This window comes from Olea europaea, chromosome 20 (assembly GCF_002742605.1).
Source record: "Olea europaea var. sylvestris chromosome 20, O_europaea_v1, whole genome shotgun sequence".
Lineage (NCBI taxonomy): Eukaryota > Viridiplantae > Streptophyta > Magnoliopsida > Lamiales > Oleaceae > Olea > Olea europaea.
In genome coordinates, this window is record NC_036256.1 from 11,508,607 (window position 1) to 11,525,305 (window position 16,699).

The 16,699-nt window shown below is 37.7% G+C and overlaps 1 protein-coding gene across 2 annotated transcripts in view; it reads right to left on the minus strand.

The window, feature by feature from the left end:
• Positions 1 to 5,150: 5,150 nt before the first annotated feature.
• The window catches only part of LOC111369624 (L-cysteine desulfhydrase), a 16,717-nt gene continuing 5,168 nt past the window's right edge, over positions 5,151 to 16,699 (minus strand). For both annotated transcript variants that reach the window (XM_022991210.1, XM_022991209.1), the window contains exon 2: positions 5,151 to 5,624. The gene's annotated coding sequence lies outside the window, so the exon portion shown is untranslated. The remainder of the gene's footprint in view (positions 5,625 to 16,699) is intronic.

The window sequence follows — 16,699 nt, forward strand, 5'->3', positions numbered from 1 at the left end:
CCATTTATTAGATATTCAAAAATTCTGGTTTGTTTAGGTTCTCTTTAGAACCGAACCACTTCTAGGCGAGTGTGAATTGGTGATAAATTAAAATAGTGTTTTAGTTTATCAATTTTGATTAAATCAAAATAATAGTTCACATCGTTAGGCACCTTGATCAGGAACCTGATGAATCGTACACAAAATGAGAACTAGAAGATTGTGATTTGTTAATCAATTAATTTAACAAGTATTGGATAAATTAATTAATTGTGTTTGCTTATTTATAGGCTTGAATTAATTAATTCACGGATTGGATTTAATTAAATGGGTTAATTAAATATTGAATCGAGTTAGGCCAAGCCTGTTCGGGTTTATATAAATATGACTAGAGTTTTCAAAATCTATAAAGAATTCATTCTTGCTAGAACAAAAAGAAAAAATCATAATCCTACAATCTTGTTCTCTTTGTGAATTACCGTTGAAAACTGGACAATTGGATAGTTGCGGGTGGCGAATCAAGATCGCTGGACAAAAGGAAAAACAAAGAAGTTTGCAGATCTAGAAAGAGGTACAATTTCTGTCTAACACAAGAAGATTCTTGATGGGAATTGAAATTTGTATTAATTATCGTTGTGCATGTTTAAGTAGATTCCTAACAGATTTTGTGTTCTAGAGTTCGTGATGATTACAGAAAGTATTGTTTAGTTCAGTGGTTCGGTCATTTTGCTTTTCTAGAATGACTCTGTTGGGTTCTTTTATGCTAATTAAGCAGTAATTGTTTTCTGTTCTGCTGTCAATTTTCTATTATGCGGCAAGATGATTGCTTCTTTATTCCTCTGACAAAATGACTTGGTTGATCTCTGTGCTTAAAGAAGATAATATGTTTGTATCCTATACAAAACATTTAAAAGGCCCTTCAAAGTAAAATTATCATTGAAGTTCACCTCCAAAAAAATGTTGTTCTTCACAATTCATCAACGTCATTATTAACAAGGAGCGAAGTGCTTGTCAAAACTAAAAGATTTTCTCTTGAACAAGACTGTAATAACATAATCTGAAATCACAATTGGGTTGCCTGGTTTAATGTTCTTATTTCATCTGTTCAAAGGCATGTTTGACAAAGCTCGGAAAGAAGTAAAGTAACTTTTTGTTTTCGAGCATATGTAATTTACCTTTTTCTACTTAGGTTACTATTAAAAATATAAATAATTCCCACTTCAACTAATAAAAATTACTATTCATTTTAAGAATTACTTATTAAGTAAATTTTAAGCATGGCCAAACATGCTCTAGAGGTTCAAGTTAACATTTTCACTATCTCGAGATTTTCTTAAATTCGACTACTAATTTTCACCATGGACATGTAGTCTATGCCTCTTGTGGTCTAATTGAGCTTCCATTGTCTCTCTATTAGTGTCTTTTGGGTAATGGCTTGGCACAATTGAGGTTTCACCCATTTGCTTACATAATTTATTCGATATGGAAAATGTTCTTTTTCATCTCACCATCAAAGGGACATTTTTATCTTCCCTTTTTTTTTTTCTTTTTGTGAAACATGTTTTAGATTTTGTCCTATTACGTGCTATTGATTAGGATAAGAAGATCAAATAAGAATATGATCTTATTCATCTCATAGTTGTTGATATACCAGTGAATTACTATACCTTGAAGTGAAAAATAAAGTAAACTGTCTGTGTTTGTGCCTACCCGTACATGAGAGGTATCCAAGACACACACACACACGGAGATCTAAACAAGGACTCGTTGGGTGTCGTAAGCACAAATTGATGTGATCCAAGATAGGCCACAAACTACCAAGGAATTGATGATTGTTTGGAAGAGTCCCAAGTCATGTTTGAGACCTCGAAGGGTTAACAAAAGCCACACAATTGCTTGGACGAGCCATGGAATACAAAATTTTGGAGTAAACAAGCCAAAGTCTAAGTTTGATGTTGGGGTTGGAGGCCAAAATAAATTAGGAGCAAGTACGGTCAAGAGACTAAAGTTGGGGCCAACAAGGATGCTATGCGGTCACATAGTGTCCCAAGCCATGCCACCGCATGGTGGCGTGCAGGGAAAAACTGGAGGCTATTGAGATGATCCATGCGATCGCATGGTATAATTTCGTAAGAAAATTTTCCTTTTTCGCTCGAGAATCCTATTTTAGTTAAAACACTTATTTTGTAACTTTTACGATTTTAGGACTCTTTAATTCCTTTTTTACCTTATTTCTAGGGTTTAGTATAAATAGGATCTTTCATTATTCATTGAAATCTTGAGATTCTTGATATTGAGAATTTATTTGAAAGGCTTGTTGCTTCCAAATCTATTGTTCTTTAGAACAATTCGAACTTATCAAGATTAACAATCTTGTGGCGTTCACAAATTCGGGTGATATGCATAAATTGTGTAATCAAGAGGTCGGTAATTTATTCAATTATTGGTAGCTTAGTTCATCGTTTGTGGGTTAAATCCAAAAACTTGGTTCAATTGGCATTCTTGGGAATTGATTTCAATCTCGTGTGGGTTTCGTAGTTGCCGTTGCTACGCGGGTTCACATCACAAATTATCTGTGTCCTATTGTAACTTTAAGAGATCTAGTGACCGGTTGACACTGTCATAAAAACTAATTTTATCTACATAATTCATTAAGTATTTTTTGAAATTTTTATCTCCGTAGTCTTAGAAAAAGAAAGTGAAGAATTATCTGATATACAACTATCATTGTAATTGATAAAATTTATCCTTCATTTTCATTCATCTTTTATGTATTTTTAAAGTTGACTATAACCTGATTCCTAAAATTGTGCTGTTGAAGAGCGTAAAGACCAATGCATTAAACAATAGATGCAAGCTATTAGATTGAATTGGAATATGAGAAGATGTAGCAGAAGGACATTGGTCTTCAAATTATCCAAAAATATTGGTTCATCACATCCCTCTAGGACCTAGTGCTGTAAGAGTTAGTGTTGATGTAGCTTTGAAGCTTGATGCATTCTTGTGCAAGCGTAGCTCTGATATGACTTGTATTGAAGAATGTGTTGGTACAACGGTTACATAGTCGTTTGACAAAATTGTAATAGAGTAAATACCATAGACAATAAGGGCAAATTTTGTATGCTAAGTTCAATCACTAATTAGAGTTATGAACTTTTTACTTTACATTATTTTTACAATCTAGTGCTTGTTTGGTAGGGATTTTGATAATTGATTTTTTGACCGTTAGAGATAAAATGGGTCCTACTTGTGAGAGAAAAATTCAAAAATGACAGCTAAAATAGTGAAATAACGATAAAAAAATTAATTTTAATTGGCTTCTAAGCTGTACTAAACAAGTTCCTAATAAGTTGTATCACTTTTTTAATTTCAAGAGTTAAGGGCATCATTGGTTTGACGGATATCTTCTCCAAGCAAGTCGCAAGAGTTCAAGAAATTTGCTTTTGAAGAACTAGAATGAGATTACTCTAATTTCATTTTGTTTGTTGCCTTTTCAAGCGTTTATTATAATTTGATGTGAGACGGAACACAATTAGATTTCTCTATTTAAAAGCTACACTTGTGTATTTTTACAAGATAATATTGATGCGTGTTTTGGTTATTATTATAAGCGTGGTTTTTTTTTTGTTCATGTTTTTAATCCAAAAAATAATGCCAATGCATATTTACATTCAACAATTAAGAAATTAAGAATTCTATGTAATATGTATACATAATAGTAAAAAAAAAATGCTAATGGTTTGGTTCGATTTTAAACTGCCGGTTTCGTCGTATATTTTTTTGTCTGTCTACTTTTACGCTATCAATTAATTGAATTCAATATATATTTATATCTTACTAGCAACAAATATAAAACAAACTAAATATATCTACTATAAATTTAAATATCAAATAAATCAAAATGAAATCACAATAAAAGTTTTTTGTTCACCATTTTTAGGCTAGTGACGTTACGATAACGTTACAATAAAAGTCTACTAAACTAAATATAAGGCCAAAAACATTAATGATGTTCAACAAGCCGTGATCATCATATCTGCAAGAAAAAAAGCTTATTAATTAGATAGAGAGAATAATCAACCACAATAGTAAAGTTATTATTTATAATATCTAAACATAACAATTACACAAGTTTATATATTGTTACGAACTAAGTTTCTCATATATACTGAAACCCAGATTCAATGATTCACTTGGCGAAAAAGAGAGGCGTCGTTTTGGAAACTAGGAAGCATTGGAAGGACGAGAAATAGAATTGAAAGAAACCCCTTTTTTATTTCGTGTCATTCAAACCAAAATTCTTTGTTTTTTCTATTTTGGAGCTCATATAGCTTTTGAGGCCCTGGGCCGAAGACAAAAATTAAAACTTGACAAAAATAATAATAATAATAATAATAATAATAATAATAATAATAATAATAATAATAATAATAACTAATTAGGATTATTGGGTAATAATAATATATATGTAATAGAAGATTAAAAATTGACAAAAATACCTACAAATGACAAAAGTCATAAAACTATTGAATTTTACATATTTGAATGAATTTCAAAAAAATTCATTTTTTATTTTTTATTTTTATATTTTGTTTTGCTATTCTGATTTGGTTTTAAACCACAATTAAAATTTTCAAACCCAAACCAAACCGTTGGTTCAAAACCATTTCGTTGACGGGTCTGCACACACCAAACTAACGGTTTCTAAAATACGATTTCGGTTTGATTTTTCGATTTAGCGATTTTTGCTTACAACCCTACCATGTATGATAAAAAAATATCAAAAAATATCATCCACCCACGCCCATCGTGAGTTGTCTGGACAAATTCGGTGACTTCCCATCTTGTAAGTGCAGCACGGATTTAATTTATGCTTCCAAATTTTTCGGTAGAAAACTTTAATTACCACTGATTAATTAACTCAGACTGCAAAGTTTGAAGTTCAGCCACCCAGTTGCCTATATATGTGTTCAGGTTTGTGGAAGACAAGCCCATTGCAACATTATTTTTCTCTACAAATCCTGTTTATATCCTTCGTGGTGGTAATTTTACTCGACAATTAATGGGCATTATTATAAGCTCTTGTTGATATTATTATAACTCCGGATACCAAAGAATAACTAATAAACTTCTGTAAAAATCGTCATAAAACTTGTACCCGTACAAGTTAATATCCCGTAACTCCATTTATTCTAAGAAGATAAATACATTGAGTAGGAGTCAGTAAGCCGTCGTCATATATCAGAAAGTAAATGCTCATATTTACAATAGCATCACCGAATGCAAAAAGGTTTCAAAGGCATCTACAAGCTAAAAGCTCAAAAACTGATCCAGTGAAACGGGATCGATGAATCCTACAATTAACTTCAAGAAAGCATATTGCAATCCAAGAGTATTTTGCTTCTCAATTTTCAAGGATAAAAGCCACCAACACTACAAATTTATTGTCACAACCCAACAGAAATATAACAATGCTCATACACAGCTATGTCAGCTTTTTAGTCGTTTAGCAATGACACAGCCCTCAAAGGTTTCCAGTGAGGAGTACAAACTATGATCTTCGTTTGGCCGTTTGGTTTCCTCTAAGATTCCATCATTCAGATTCAGGGCAAAGTCATGGACATCGGCAAATATTTGCAAGTGCCCTGCAAGAAGAAAGATAAACATTAAGTAACAAAACTGTCTGCCCTCCAATTAAAAGGTACATCAATACTCTTGCAGGGAGAAGGAATATAGTAGAGGCACAGCAAGTTCACATATATATACATATGGCCTGTGGGAGGCTCACATGACGGGCTATTAGCTCAGTGGTATACATACGTACGTACATATATATATATATATATATATATATATATACATATATATATATATAGAGAGAGAGAGAGAGAAATAAAAATAAACAATCTGGTGCATTATTGCGGCTGCATTAACAAGAAGAAAATGGACCATGAGCACTAGTAATTATTTACGCTTTAAGAGCCTCCATCCAAGCCCAGGGACTTCGAGTTTTCACAAGGTAATTATCCCAAAGTTTTTTTATTGATAGGTAATCAAATAACTTTATTACTTAAAAGAGAATACACGGGGGGCGTACAATCACTTTAAGCCATTAAGGAAAAACATGAAATTAGGCAACCCACCTACAGGATTTCTAGCCACAGCATTAAACCAAGAATACAAGGTAAAGTAAAATATTTCTCTTATCTACTCTCGTCTTTGTTTGGTCTTCGAAGCAACGGTTGTTCCTTTCTCTCCACACGCTCCAAACAATGCAACCCGAGATAAGGTGCCATGCTAGTTTGCTATCCTTATCCCGAAATTTTCTACGCCATGCTCGTATCACGTCCTCTATACGACGAGGCATCACTCAATCCATAGATTGTAAACTGAGTATACTGTTCCAAATCCAACGTACACCATCACAATGAATGAACAAATGATCGATCGTCTCCGCATCCTTCTTGCACATATAACACCACTCGATTGCGTAAAAGCCTTTACAACGAAGATTATTCACCGTTGAGACCTATCCCCTCACAACTGTCCACAATAGGAATGCCACCCGAGGAGGCAATTTACACTGCCATACCAACTTTCAGGGGAATGAATTATTCACACATCCCATGAGGGAACCAAAGTACGAGCGAACCGAAAAAATGTCATCCTGTGCTGTCCTCCACCTGATGCAATCCCTCTCTCCAACCCGAATATGGGCCTCATGTAAAATGGTCATAAACAGCAAATAATCTTCCAATTCCCAATCCTGAAGATCTCTCCCAAAAGTAATATTCCAGCTATAGCTCCCATTATGAATGTCTAAGAGATCACTCACCATAGCAGTGGACACTGAGGCAATGCGGTGCAAAGAAGGGAATCTCTCCTTCAACGGTTGATCTCCGCACCAACAATCATCCCAAAATTTAATCTCATTACCATTTCCAACCACAAACTTCTGTTTGTCCAAAAAAGCACTCCATCCCCGTCGGATATACCTCCACAAGCTCACCCCATAAGAACCACGATCCTCAAATGTACACCATCCCCCATCGGTCACACCATACTTCGCCCCAATTATTTCTCTCCAGAAGCTTTCCCTCTCCACTCCAAATCGCCACAACCACTTGCTTAACAAGGCTTTATTGAACAACACAAGGCTCCTCACCCCAAGACCCCCCATCCTCATTGGCAAACAAACAACTCCCCAATTGACCAAATGGAGTCTCCTCTCCTCTCCCCTCCCCTCCCAACCCTACCCTACCCTACCCACAGAAATTCTCTTTGAAGCCTCTCTAATCTCTTTGCCACTGCAACCGGAATGGGGAACAATGACAAAAAGTAAGTAGGGAGATTGGAAAGAGTGGATTTAATGAGAGTAAGTCTACCTCCCTTAGAAAGGTACATACGCTTCCACCCTGCTAACCTTCTCTCCATCCTTTCCACAATACCATTCTAGATATGGATACTTTTAAATCGTGCCCCAAACGGGAGTCCTAGATATGACATCGGCAACTGCACAACCTTACAACCCAATATATCAGCCAGCTCCTCGACATTATTGACCTCCCCAACTGGAATAGCCTTAGACTTCCCCAAATTGATTTTCAAACCAGACACTGCTTCAAAACATAAGAGCAGACGGCGCAAGTTCCTGAATTGTTCAACATTTGCATCGCATAAGATCAACGTGTCATCTGCAAATAACAGATGAGACACATGCAATTGGTCAACCATAAAACCCCTTATCAAACCCGCTCTCACTGCTCTTTCAATCATCCTACTGAGAGCCTCCATCACAATGACAAATAACAATGGGAACAATGGATCCCCTTGTCTCAAGCCTCTGCTGCTCCGGAAATAACCCTTTGGTGTTCCGTTGACCAAAACTGAGAATGAAACAGTAGAAATACAGAATTGAATCAATTTACACCATTTATCCCCAAAGTCACAGCGCCTGAGCATGTACAACAAGAAACCCCAATTCAAATGGCCGTAAGCCTTCTGAATATCTAGCTTACAAAGCATCCCTGGAGCCCTTAGGCGCATTTTTGAATCTATGCATTCATTCGCTATAAGCATGGAGTCCAAAATCTGACGCCCTTTTACAAATGCATTCTGAAACTTGGACACTATTTTTCCCAGCATCTCCTTTAATCTATTTGCCAGGACTTTCGAAATAATCTTATACACCCCGCTGAAAAGGCTAATGGGGCGAAAGTCCTTAATATCAGTCGCTCCCGATTTCTTAGGGATGAGCACAATAAATGTGGCGTTAGAACTTCTCTGGAATCTGCCACGTTCAAAAAAATAAGATAAAGTATTCACAATGTCCGGTCGAACCACATCCCAGCACGCTTTGTAGAATGAGAACGAGAAACCGTCCGGTCCCGAGCCCTTATCATCGTTCATGCTGAAAACAACCTCCTTAATTTCATCCTCCCCAAATGGTCTCTCCATCTATCTAGCATCATCCTCAGTGATTGTAGAAAAGTGCAATCCCTCCAATTCTAGCCTCCATTCAAATTGCTCCCGATAGAGGTTCCGATAAAAATTCACCAGTTGGCTTCCAATTTCCTGTGGTTCATCATAAGTAACCCCGTCCATCTCCAAAACTGTGATGGAGTTGTTCCTCCTATTAGAATTGGCGACCCTGTGGAAGAATTTAGTGCATTTATCCCCCTCTTTCAACCAAGTAACTCTAGATTTCTGTCGCCAATTAATCTCCTCCATCTCCACCAACCTCTCCATCTCTTCCTTTAATACTCTATGTCTCTCCTTCTCCTCCCCAGTCAACCCTTGACTCTCCTCCCGCCTATCCAATTCCTCTATCTCTGACAGACTGATTTTTACTGCAGTTAACATTGCCCACAACTTCCTCATTCCATTTCTTTAAATCCCCTTTCAACGCCTTTAGCTTCTGATCCAATACAAAACAGGGAGACCCACTGACTTCATAGGAAGTCCACCACGTCTGTACTCGCTCCCTAAAACCTTCTACTTTCAACCACATCTTCTCAAACCTGAAAGGTCTTCTTCCACCACCCCTTCTATTCCCCGATAACATAATAGGAAAATGATCCGAGTATACCCTCCCCAATCTTCTCTGAGTGACATCTGAATATTTAGACTCCCACTCCCCACAAATCAAGAACCTATCAATACGAGACAAAACGGGTCGATCCCGATTGGATGACCAGGTAAAATCTCCCCCAATCATGGGTAAATCCACCAACAAATTCTCCCTAATAAAATCTGAGAACTCCTCCATTGCCCTAGTTAGTCTCCCATCACTCGACTTCTCCGAAGGAAATCGAATCACATTGAAATCACCCCCAATACATGTAGGAAGATTCCACCAAGCCCTCATTCCAGCCAGTTCATCCCATAAACCCACTCTACTGTCATCAGAATTAGGCCCATAAACTCCTGTGAACATCCACTGAAATCCATCCTCACAATTTTTGAAAGAAATCGATATAGAGAACACCCCTATACTCACCTCCTTCATCTCAAGCACTCTAGTGTCCCACATCACCAACACGCCTCCTGAAACCCCTGATGACCCCAAAAACTAATATCCAACATGATCTTCCCCCCCCCCTCCCCCATAAACTACGAATCACCGCCTTCGAGATAAACTCCATCTTAGTTTCTTGTAGGCAAACAAGATTTGCCCCCCATCCCCTTAGCAAATGACGAACACCAAACATTTTACTAACCTTGTTGAGACCCCTTACGTTCCAACTACTGAGTTTTGGCATCATTGTAACACTCCATAACCCCTCCCCATTGTTCCTTTCTTGGACTCGCCACTCTTACCAGCATAGTTTACTGACCATTCGAGCCTCTTAAGTTCACGATCACCCTTTCTTCTTAATTTACTTCCATGTGTACTGATGTCTTGTCCCCTATTAGCCTCCAACTCCTCGAATAATTGTAACAATCTACTTTCATACCCATCACATGACACACCAACCAACTTACTGAATTCCTGAATTTTTTGTAGAACCCAGTTTGAAGGTGGGTGACCAACTTCTAACACATCAGCTCCTGAAATATCCTCACCCTGATAGCCCTCGAGTTGATCAAAGGACCGTTCTCTCTCTTCCACCACTGGTATAATGTCACTGTCACTTTCTCCTTTCTTGGCACCACCACCCATAACACCAAAGCTTTTTCGATCCCCATATCGTTATCTTTTGTCCTCCTATTATAAGTGTTCGTAATCCTTGATGTCGTCTGTGTAGAGTTGTTTTCTTTCACAGTGTCCATTGACAATTTCTCCAAATTCACCATACTAAACTCCCCTTCCTTAGACAGCGGTTCCACTTCTCGTTCAACTGCAATCCCTGTGTCTACTTCAGTTCGGTTGACCCCCACAAAGTCGACCCCGTCATCATTTCATGGTATCCCGCTTCCATCCTCACCTGAGAATCACAATGTTCATCTCCTCCCTGCTTTGCATGTTCTGAAATTGATGGTAGTTCCTCATGAGTCAATCCCGGTACGTGTATTTCACCGGTTGGATCCTCATCCAACTCAACCCCACACTTGTGACAGCGTACCAATTTCATGGGCTCCATTTCAGGCCCGCTTCCAACCAGTCTAAGTAATTCATCTAATGCTCCTTTCAACTCCTGCGCACGGATCATTATTTCAGCCCTACTCAAACAAATGTCGTGACCTTCGTTATCACCGACTTTATTTGTCCTTTCCTTTTGCTGAAGCATCTGTTAGTTGACATTCTCCGAGGTCTGTGAGTTTGCTGTAATTTCTGCACAAGTCATCCTTTGTCTGTTTCGTTCAATCACCGTTTGTCGTTTGGCCTTATCCCTAATAACAAATGAGTCAACAACTGCTTGAAACACCTGCAAGATCGACGCCCATCCCTCTCCATTTGCACCTTCTGGTATCATGACAACTCCTTTCCGATGCCACTCCCCTTATTGTGCTATCATCAAATATCTGCCTCGATGGTTCACACACCGTTGTGCCAAGAAAGCTCTTGAGGACTCATTAAACTTAAAAACACATTCCTCAACTTCACTTCTCATCATCAATCTGTCTACCATATTCACCATCCAAATAGCACCATACCTTCCCATAGAGATTGAACCCGATAACTTCGAACCCCATTCTGTCAACTTACCAGTGCCAAAATCGTTAATAGATACTGCGAAGTCCTTCGCCTCCACTCTGAAACGATGATTAAATACCATACTACACACATCCGCCAATTTTTCCCCCGATTGTGTACTAGCAATTCATCAAATGGAGGAACGATCAAGCCAATTGATCTCGGGGCAGCAGGCTGCCGCTGCATGTTTTCCGACGGCGACGCGTGTGGTGACGAGCGGCCGGAGCGGCACGTGTAGGGGGGCAGGACACCAGCAGGGGTCGCTGGTCCCTGCTGAGGCCGCCGGTGAGGCGCGTCTCCTCGAAATGTGGCCGGATCTGGCGGAAATGGCTGGGCGGCGCTAGGGTTTCCCACAGTAAACTGCGCCTGTGTGTGAATGGCGTGGTTTAAGGGGCTGATTTGTGGCGTGAGGCCGATTGTGTGGTGCCTACGAACACTTGGTTGCCGACGCCGGTAGTGTAGGAGTGTGGTGGCTGGGTTATTTTGGATTGTGAGGGGAGCTCCATTTCGCCTCTCACAGACAAAAACCCGGTCCTCATTATCCCAGAGTTTCTTGGTGATAATTGAGTAAATGTATCCTTAAGACATCCATAGAACTTGGATTGAGTTAATCACCTGATCTTAACTCGTTTCTCTAGCATTTATTTTCAGTCAATGTATTGCAGATCATAATTTTTTGTTATTCAAACGGTGGAGAAGCAGAACAACAAAGCAAAATGCAATTTGTTTCCATTTTCAAGATTTTTTCAGAGTTGAAAGACCCTTGGTGCTGGAGGTTCGGAGAAAAATAAAACATTAACCAATAATACATTTGAAACCCGCGGGGGGGGGGGGGGGGGGGGGGGAAAGAAAAAAATTTTCAATAAATATGACAGAAGAAACTTTTCACTAGATAATTTGCTTTCCCCACAAGACAAATCTAAGATGAGAAATCCATTGACATGAAAGTTAATTAGGGCCAGCATGAACGTATCAGTGCACCATTTTTAGGACCGAACCTAACATAGACATGATGCTAGCCGAGATTGGGACAAAAGATTTTAGTCAGATCATTAACACCAATAGGGACAGTAAAAATACAGTTTCTATAATTATACAAGGAGAACCCCATTGATATGCAAGGAGGACCATCAAGTGGCCAGGGCTAGCACGAACCAAATGTTTCAACATTTGAAGGACCAAGCCTAGCATGGAAATGACGCTAGCCAAGCTTCGGACAAGAAGAAGTTTTTAGCCTGCTTATTAACAACACTATTAACAGTAAGTAATTGCCATTATTCTAAAAAAGATAGCATCCCAACAATTATTCTAATTTTGATCTCTTCCGCGTACTGTTCTCTTCTAAGCACTATATCCGATTATTCAATTTATAGGTATTTTTAGCACAAATGGTCATTTAACCTTCCCCGTTCATGCGTTCTTGGTCCCCTAACCTTTATTTTTGGCGACGACATAAAACTATGCATTTTGGGGTGCCAAAATGGTCCTTTTGGACAGTTTCCGTTCATTTGACGGTTAAAAAGTCAACTTTTTTTTTTTAATTAGAAGACACCCTTACTCTTAGTTAAATGAACATTACATAAAATAAAATAAATATAAAAAGGCAAGAAGACAAAAACAAAAACAATAATCAATAACCATCATATAAAAACCATGGGCTCAGCATCCAACATCCTGAAACCCCACCCAGCATCCGTTTCTTCACTCTTTAAAAACTTTCAATTTTCTCTTCTACGTCAACATAGTTTATCTACCATTTATCTCTAACTGCCATTATGAAAAGTGAACGAACACCATGGTTGTATTCCTTTCTAGTGTGTTACAATGGTTATTGCTCCATTTTTTATTTTTGTCCTTTTATTTCTATCTTTCATTTTTTTTTTTCAATATCCATGGTAAGGGCAGTGCCATTTTCTCATAAAAAACTGACTTTTTTAATAGTCATATGGAGTCTAAAAGGACTGTTTGCACACCTAAAGGAATAGATTCGAGACATCTCTGCCAAAAAATACAAATTAGGGGCCAAAAATGCAACAAGGGAAAAGGCTACAGACCATTTGCACCAAAATCCCCAATTTATGTATAAAATATTTTTTCTTTAGTGGGAACAGAAGCAAACTTTTCTTCAGAAGAAATACTAATTTGTATGTGCTCAAATTAGGACAAAGCTCATAGAAATTGATGGGCCAACTTGAGCTATATCTTGTGAATTTGAAAGGCCAAATTTGGGCTCAAGATCGCTTTCATTTTGCACTAGCCCTAGTCTAGCTCACATAGGTCAGTGACAAACTCATTAAACGACTAGCAACATGTCAAAACAAAGCTCCACCTAATAATCTGATATGGACCCTGCGATTGCTTAGATTTTCTAGGAATGAATGCTGATGTTATTGCTAGATTGACTACCCTGCAAAGCTGTTAATCAATATGTTTTGGCTTAGATTACTTCAACTGGAGATAACTAGAAGATAACGGAGATTATATGAAATTGAATATAAATTGTTTATTGATTGGAAAAGAAAGACACTAGGATTGAACAAATTACACTGAATGACATACAAGATACTCTCAGGCACTTTGAGAGGCCTGACTCTCCTCAAAATTCTCTATTTTCCCCTCCCATCACATTTATAAGCAATCCCATAACCGTAACTACTTGACTTATTACACTTTTGACCCATAACCGTAACTACTAGACTTATTACACTTTTGACCCTCTAACTAACTATTAACCTTCTAGAATAACGAATGATGTGGCTGCAACTATGTTTGCATATGTGAATCAGATTGGGATCTATCATAATCCTAAAATAAAGAATGAAAAGCAACTTGTAATGAGGATGTTGACAATGGGTAGATAATTCCCTTAAAGAACATATTAATGGTGTGATGATATAAGAAATTTTTAGTTGTCTCCACTTTTAGTTATAGATTATAATTTTGTTAGATGATTACTAATTTGAAAAGTTCTAATTTTTACTTTCTTAATTAATTTTATGTTTGTTTATAAGTTTAGATTTTTAATTTTGTTAATTAGTTTTATTATGAAAAATTATAAAAAAGGGTTTATGATATACTAGGGGCATATTTTTTCAAGTCCATATTCTTTTGAATTCTTTAGTTGCTCTATATTGAGGCATATAAGCTTACATCTCAAAGCACCTTGAGATGTCATCGTGACAAAACACCTTTGGTGGTTCAGCCTTTATAAACATTGCTTATAATGTAGATATAATAATTTTTGTCACAGGGCAGAGATAGCAGGAAAAATAACAAATTGCGGTATCAATCATAGCTGCTGGCATGGCAGATTTGACTGACCCTGGAGATAGGATGGCATGAATTTTCACATAAATAATCAAAAAATGGTCCCAAGCAATTTTTCTTTAAGAGAACAGTAGACCCTAAGAACTTAAGAGGCAAATTTTGCCAAGGAAAGGTAGCATTAAAAGCAGGTAAACGGTTTCGAAATACATCAGAGAAGTTCTTCTATGCTAGACTACTAAACATGAGGTAGCAACTGAATAGTCCTTGAAATTTTCACCACCTTTATTTGTATAAACAAAAATCCCATGCAATGTCTATTTCTCTTGAGAAGTAAATTTGAGAAATAAATGGTAAATATCAATGTAGGATTCATCTTCAATCCTCTTCACCATATGTGGTCAACAGAATGTTGAAAATAGATATGATGCAGCCATGAATTCTTTTAAGTTTTATACCAGAACCAATTAATGAGAAACAAACTACATAGTAAAGGGAGCATTCCAGAGAAATGACAACAAACATTTTTTGGAGCTTTCTTCTAACTACAGAATCGTTCAAATCAGGAATTTCCTAAGAGATAATTATTGTTTGTCGCATAAGATTCTCAAGGTATTGTGAATATGGGATAAATGAGGTTTTGGAGTGGCATCAATATGTATTTTCCTTCATTCAGGCTGAATTTGCTACGAGCTGCAAGTTGAGATATCCATCTTCCTAAAGCGAAATTATAATATATAGGTGATCAAAACCTTCCCTGTTGAATGGAAAGTAAGATGCTTTTGGCAATCTATTATTGTGTTCCATGAATATTTATCAGTAATGTGATAAGCTCCCAAACAAGTATAATTATTCCAGAAGGATCAAGAACAATTGAGAAGGTGCAGCAACAAATTCTGTTATTATGGTGGGCTGAGGTAAAAGGAATCTATAAATATAGAGGCAACCAGTAGTAATAGGTAGGTAATTATTGAGCGAAAGAAAGGAGTCTTGCTTTTCATTTACTTACCTGTATCTCTGCAATTCTGTTTTAATTTCTGTTCATTTTTCTTCCAGTTAGAACCCTAACAATTGGTATCGAAGCACGTTCAATCTGATGGCCGAGAAAAGGATAGAAAGCCGAGTGGATGTGATGAAAAAGAAGATACAAGAAAATTGAAAGCAGAAATCCAGTGCTCACCTGGATTGGAAAGGTCTCTTGAACACTTAACCCAGATCATGCCAGAATGTTGCAATCAATGGAGGCAACCCAGAAGGCTATGGCAACACTAAATAATCCTAAGGCAGCCACGAATAGAAAACTTGAAGGTGTGGGACTGCTACATGAAGGCACACCTACATGAAGGCACAACCAAAGAAGAGGAGATGTTGGAAGTCTTAGTTTCTTCTCCACATGAGGTTTCTAAACCAGGAACGTCATCACCAAACAAACAGGAGACAATGAAGATGACATCTAACAAAGGGAAACAAAAATTTGTGAATGAGCTGACAATTAGGGCTGAGATTCATAAGGTAAAAGACGTTGGCCTAGTTTTGAAGATGGCCCAATAAGTGGGCTGGAAGGATTCACTTAATCAAGCCCTAGGTGAAATGGGCTTAAATGAAGAAATGGAGATGGCCCAACACAATCACTTCTGAAATTCCCAATCTTAATCCAGCAATTTTCTGGGGGGGGGGGAGCCTTCAATTGAAGATGGAAAAGGGCCCCCTCGGCAATAAAAAATACTCCAGTGGCCCACGCAGCAAGAAGAATAAACTGCTGGTCCGTGTACTTGGAAAAGAAGTCAGAGGAATTAAAGGGGATGAAATTGGGGGTAAGGCGACGTGGTGGAATTTTTCGTAAATTCTGTTATAAGCTCGGCTGCAAAGAAAATGAAAGGCAGAACAGACAAGCATGATTTTGTGATGTTTAATGGTCCAACTGGTTATGGAGTCTTAATAGGTGATATACTTATGGTTTTCCGATTTGGCAAGATGAAAGTGACGATGGATAAATTTTTCTCATCACCAGTAGGAGGCAAAATGTCCGAGTACCAGTTCCTGGTTCTAGAATCAACGTTTTAGGAGGATTTAGATTCAAAGTTGGTGAAGGGAGACAGTGGGATGGTTAACCACAATGGGCTGACTCGAACCAACCTGTTGAGCCAGCAAGCAGGGAATACAACGATGCCAAACTACCACATTCTACCACCTAAAATACAGAATTCCTTTAAGCTATTTTCCGGGGTAATTATGTTGCAGCAAGGAAAACAATTATACCATCGGTGGAGAGAGAAGAATTCAATCAAGCATAACAACATAAATAAGAGGCTGCAAAGT